At 29.9% G+C, this 5,972-nt stretch overlaps 1 non-coding gene across 1 annotated transcript; it reads left to right on the top strand.

Moving 5' to 3' along the window:
* Positions 1 to 3,565: 3,565 nt before the first annotated feature.
* Positions 3,566 to 3,725, top strand: LOC125839372 (U1 spliceosomal RNA). The gene has a single exon (XR_007443678.1). It is a non-coding gene; the product is annotated as a U1 spliceosomal RNA (small nuclear RNA).
* The last annotated feature ends 2,247 nt before the right edge of the window (positions 3,726 to 5,972 follow it).

The following is a 5,972-nucleotide window of genomic DNA, read 5'->3' as shown; positions in this document are numbered from 1 at the left end:
TCCATAGTACTCCCTGTCTTTGCAGCATTGTACATTCTTGGATCCATTATGTGTGGATATCCAAGGTGTCACAAAAGTTCCTTGTTTCTTTTATGTGAGATAAATGAAGTATCTAGTTAAGTCAAAAGCATTGTTATATTGCATTTATGCAATTTTTTAAAAGAGAAAAGACATAAATTCACTATTTAACTTGTCCCGAATTTTCAAAACGATATCTTAACTTTGCAACCGTCTTATTACCCTACTAAACAATTTTGAACAGATATTATTATATTATTTTTCGATTAGCCTCAGATTTTAAGAAGCAAGTGTGTTCACACACCAATCATTACATGACACGTGTTAATTTAATTAAAAATATTTTTTTTTCATTTTAAGTTTTTTCTTTACCTTTTCTCTCTCTCTTACTTTTGACTTATTTTAATTTTGATTTCATCTTAAATTTCACTTCATCTTTCATCCCCTGCCCCACCCCCGCCCCCCCCCCCCCCCCACACACACACTTTCAAGCGATCCATTCATCCATTTTCTTTCTTTTTCTTCACCTCTCACCGTCACCCCACCCCCCACGTCAAGTTGAACCCTCTTTCATTTTTTATTTTTTTTTCTTCTTCTCCAGTCAAATTCTTTATTTCAGTGATTTTTAAAATCATACTATTTTCTAGACTTTATTGAATTATTGATAACAAAACTAATTATTTTTCTAAGAAAATTTAAAATTTTGAAGGTATCATCAATTACTCCTTTTCATATAACTTCAAATTATAAATTATAATTTTAAAAGAATCAATGAATTTTCCGAAAATTGAAAGAACTTAATTGGAATCGGACAAAAAAAATTATATGATATTTCCTAATCATCTTGAAATTTAATGGGTTTATCAAATTGTTCGAAATGTAAGAAAATATTTAGATAAAGTTTTAAAATTAAAGAGAGTAAAACTAATAGTAGTAAAAAACAAAAGAAAGGTGAAGTTGTGGTAAAAATGGTGACATTGAAAGTGAGAAGCTTCAATAAAAATGACAATGAATTTTTGAAGAAGAAAGAAGAAAGAAAGAGAAAAAATAAAAAGGAAAAAAAGTTAAAATAATAAGAAAAATAAGAAAACATATTTTATAATAAAATACTTGTAAAAATAAAATTATATTAGTTATTTTAGATTGCTCACTCTCTTTGAGAGAGTGCACACGCTCTCTATGTGAAGTGGACAATGTAATAATATCAGTTCAACATATTTTATAATAAAATACTTGTAAAAATAAAATTATATTAGTTATTTTAGATTTCTCACCCTCTTTGAGAGAGTTCACACGCTCTCTATGTGAAGTGGACAATGTAATAATATCAGTTCAAGATTGTTTAGTGGGTAATAGGACGCTCGCATAATTAAGGTATCTTTTTGAAAATTCGAAACAAGTTCAAGTGTCACTTTATATACTCATTAATATGTATATCCAGAGACTACTTGTTTATGGAGAATCACAATCATGAAGAGGCCCTGTAATACTATTAAGAACATAAAGTTTCTTCTCCTAGCGAACTTAAGCATATTGGTTATGAACAACTTTAAAAAAAATTTATGTAGTCTATTTTTCTTTCCAATGTACCAAAAGAAATTATGCATAACATCCAAAAATAAGATCAACAATCTAAATTAAGAGTCCAGTAGTTACCAACCAATGACTCAAACTGAAATTTCAAAGGGGAAAAAACCTCAGCTTTTTTTCAAGTAAGAGAAATTAAATGACATTTTCATACGTTCTACAACATTAATAACACAAGATTCAAACGTCTTATTAATTTTCTTAAACTTCGACAAATTAAAGTAACACAAACAAATTAGAAAAGAGGAAATAGCACTCAGCAAAGATAAATACACATTTTCTCACTCCAAGATAAAAACACAATCTTTTTTCAACACTATGTACTAAAAATCCCATCTTTAACTCATATTCATTCACAAAAAGTAAACCCCAGATGGAAAAAATGAGTATTTAGGTAAAACCCAACATGGGAAAACTGTAAAACTAAAGAAAGATTTGATTAGGTAGCTCTTCAACATACCTTTTTTTTCTTTGATTGATAAAATCTAAAAGACCAGTTTAACCCTTATAGGTGTTTTTTTTTCTTCTTCTTGTTTCTCTACAACGCTAAAACCCAACAAAGATTCTTTGATTCCTTAGTTGGTAAGAACATAACATAATACAATAATTTCTTATGGCATTCTCACACTTTATGACTAAATTAGGGAATTTTGATGTTGCCTTAATTATCACATGTTCATACACGTGGCATATTATTATTGGCTAGGAAATTGATAGGATGGACCCACTTCAAGTCTCAAGGATAACAATTAACAACCATTGGATTATGATGATAGATAAATGGAGTGAGACAGAGAGGAAGTAAAATATTAAGCAATAAAAAAGGACAAAGAAAATAGTCCAAAATTTGTTTTTAGTTTTATGTTTCTTTTGTGATGGATCTTTATTTTCTATATATAAAATATCTAAATGCGGTCATTTTTTTCTATCCAAATTGTAATTGGTCAGAAGAGAGTATTTCCGCATAAAAGAATGGACATCATAAGAGATTGCAAGTATTTACTTGATGCCACCAAGATGAATATCATCCATATTCGGAGAGAAGCAAACAAATAGGTAGGTTATCTGACAAATGAAGTCCATAAATGAAGAAGACTTGTTAATATAGGTCGATATGATTATGAACATCTAATTTTCGATTGAACCTAAGTTTTAAACTATTTCAATGTATCTTTCAGGTCTTATCTTGACATTTGACCTTTTATTTTAGTAGGTATAATTTGGTGGAAAAGGAAAGTCTTGAATAGTTTGATTTCTTAAACATGAATAGTAGAAGTTCTCAAAATAAACAATCATATTTTGGAGAATAACTAACATTCTAGATTTTTTCAAGTTCAACACAAATTCACTAAATAATCTTGAACATACAAAAAAGTTGTACTTATTTTGCTCTCAATATATTTATACTAAATCATATAATCTACCATAATTTAATATATATATTTGGGCCAAGTATTTGGTGGCTACTTGGGCATGACTACAAAGTATGTTTATTGGGTCAATGAGCCCAAAAGGCAAGAGCTTTTAAGAGTTTCTTCTTGGTTTGCTCTGGTTCATCGGAGATTGGGAATACAATACCAATGTATACTACTCCCTTTACAAGTGGAGTTTGATATGGTGCATACGTAGTCTTACTCCTATTTTATGAACGAAGAGAGGATGTTTTTATAGACCCTCGGGCTTTGGCTCAAGTAAAGCATATAAAAAATCAAACATGTAAATCAAATATAGTATCAAAAAATCATGTTGGAATAATTAAGAAGAGAACAAGTAGTGAGCGGGGCAGGTGATTTTTGGTTGAAATGAATTAAGTTTAATATTTTTTATTTTTGGCTTAAAAAATAAGGTAAAGTGGCTGAACATATCAATTTCCTCCTTTAATGCCCTTTTTTAAAAAATGAATAAAAGATAAGTGATATATTATATTATTAAAAAATATCCTAGGTTGGTGACTTCTATTGCACTTACTGAACTAAGTCAATGGGGGTTCAATAAGGGTCATGGTTTACGTTGGTAACTACCATTGCAATTTGGAGGGTTGCCCGCCGAAACCCGACCCAGATGGTTGAACTTATATCATAATTTATGACAGTGCGGGCCTGCATTGGTGCGGCCCTACCAAAAAAAAAGGAGGGAAAAAGACTTTGTTCATTTATTTTAAATAACTTTGTTAACTATTCAAGCAGTGAACTCTTTTTGTATATTTCATTGTTTCTTCAATTGGATTTATTTTATATATTGGTTCGAGACATGAAAATAGCCTGTTGGAAAATGCAGGACAAGATTTGGAGTTTGGAACCTAAATAAGCAATAAAAAGATAAAAGTGACCAAAATAAGTCACTATTCTAGTAAGTAACTAAAATAGGCTTAGTGGAAGAAAAAAATATGTTTTATGCAATATTCCAAATGTTTTCCGTTAGTCTCATAATGTGTATATTTTAATACATAATGGAACTATTTTTTACACCTTGTAAAACGAAATTATTTCTTACACTTTCTAAAGTGGAAGTTTTTCTTACACTTTATAAAGTGGGAGAAATTTTACACTTTAAGAAAAGTTACTTTACCTTATCACTTTCTTCGTCTCCCCTTTCACTTTCATGGTTCACTTTCATCTTCCAAACGTTTTTTCACTTCGAAGATGTTAATTTGATGGTCCCAATCCGACAACTAAAGCGACCCCACACTAAAAAATCAAAATCTTGAAAGATTGGAATAGCACAACCGGACAACACAACAATCCGACCCTACAAATTGCATAAATTAGATATTAGAAAAATTGGTAGATTGAGTTATTGAAAATCCATCAACGCTATTACGATTTTCTAATCATGGATGGACATCGACCGATAAAAGAGAACGTTGTTGACTAGTCTTAGGCTCCTTTCTAACATAGATTTTAAGTATTGTTAACTTGATTTGATCTATATAGTCATTTGGAACCCTCAAAAAATGGGTCAACGATTCATCATTATAGATAACTCACTCTCCAAAATTTACTTGTCCTTGTGATAAAAATGAAATAGGGTATTTTCCGACTATAATCAATATTGATATTGAATGCAATGTTGTGGCAAGTCAGTATATTGAAAGTAATTTTAATTGATTTAACTAATTGCTCCCTACGCTCGTGATTGAAAATTTGCATTAAAGGAGTTTAAGTTATGAACATCATGCTCTACTTATACACAACAAGAATGGTAGATCGGTTTAAGTAAAACAGGAGAGACAACCATGAGATGATGCAGAGGAGGGTGAAAGGGAACAATGTATTAATTACAACAATACAGTACGATATATTATGAAACAATATGTTACAACCATCCAAACAAAGTGAAAGTAAGTAGACTCATGGTACACTTTTTTAGACAAACACATGGCTACCTTTATTGAGTCCTAAAGAAATCAAACATTGGGTTTTGTTGAAATATATTAGAGATTATAACAAAGAGATTGCAAACAGCTGACTGAAGATTGTTATTAGTCTATTATTAGTCAGTTAACTTGACGTGAAAGTTAGTTAGGCTGTTAAGAATATTCTAGAAGATGACTTTACTGTAAATAAGTCAATTAGTACATGTATATATATAATATGATCCATCTGAAGTTAGTTAGAAAATATACAGTGTAAAACTATGTAAATCTTTGAGGCGTTGATATGAAATTGAGATCTATTCTTCTGCTGTGATTCAATTATGATTGAGTGATCAGGTGTCAGTTTGTAACATGGTATCAGAGCTTACGGGTTGAGAATCGTCGTTCTAATTTCTATTTCTGTAGCTTAAAATTCCTGATCAATATCGAAGAAGATCAATCATGATCATCCTCTATTTTTGGCTTCTTCCGATGTACTAGGAACTGTGCAGATTGGGATACAACTTACCGATGTAAGTTTTAAGTTCATTAGTAATAAAAATAGCAAAACCCAAAAAAATAAAAAGTATCCTGCTACAAGTTAAGTTTTAAGTTCATTAGTAATAAAAATAGTAAAACCCAAAGAAAATAAAAAGTATCCTGCTACAAGTTATAATATCCAATGATGACAACAAAAAGTTATATTGTCTATCTATATAAGTAAAAAATATAATAAAAATGAACTATACTCATCAATAATTCAATATACTTTGGATCTAATTATCTGACGTTTTGGTACTTTTAAAGATCATTTGTTAAGATGTCTCATAATTTAAATTATATTTTTTGGTTGAAGGTATAAATTTAATCTCAATTTTGATCCTAAATATTCCATCTTAGTCATCCAACTTGGTATTATTTAATTTCATCTCCTACATGAAATAAATTATATAGTAATTTGGGGAGAATATGAGGGAGAATGGGTGAAATCGTTTATGGAAAATAATGAAAT

Source organism: Solanum verrucosum, unplaced genomic scaffold (genome assembly GCF_900185275.1).
Source record: "Solanum verrucosum unplaced genomic scaffold, falcon-dt-bn FXZP01000170.1, whole genome shotgun sequence".
Lineage (NCBI taxonomy): Eukaryota > Viridiplantae > Streptophyta > Magnoliopsida > Solanales > Solanaceae > Solanum > Solanum verrucosum.
Note: the sequence above shows the minus strand (reverse complement) of the source record. Positions and strands in the feature narration are given on the sequence as shown.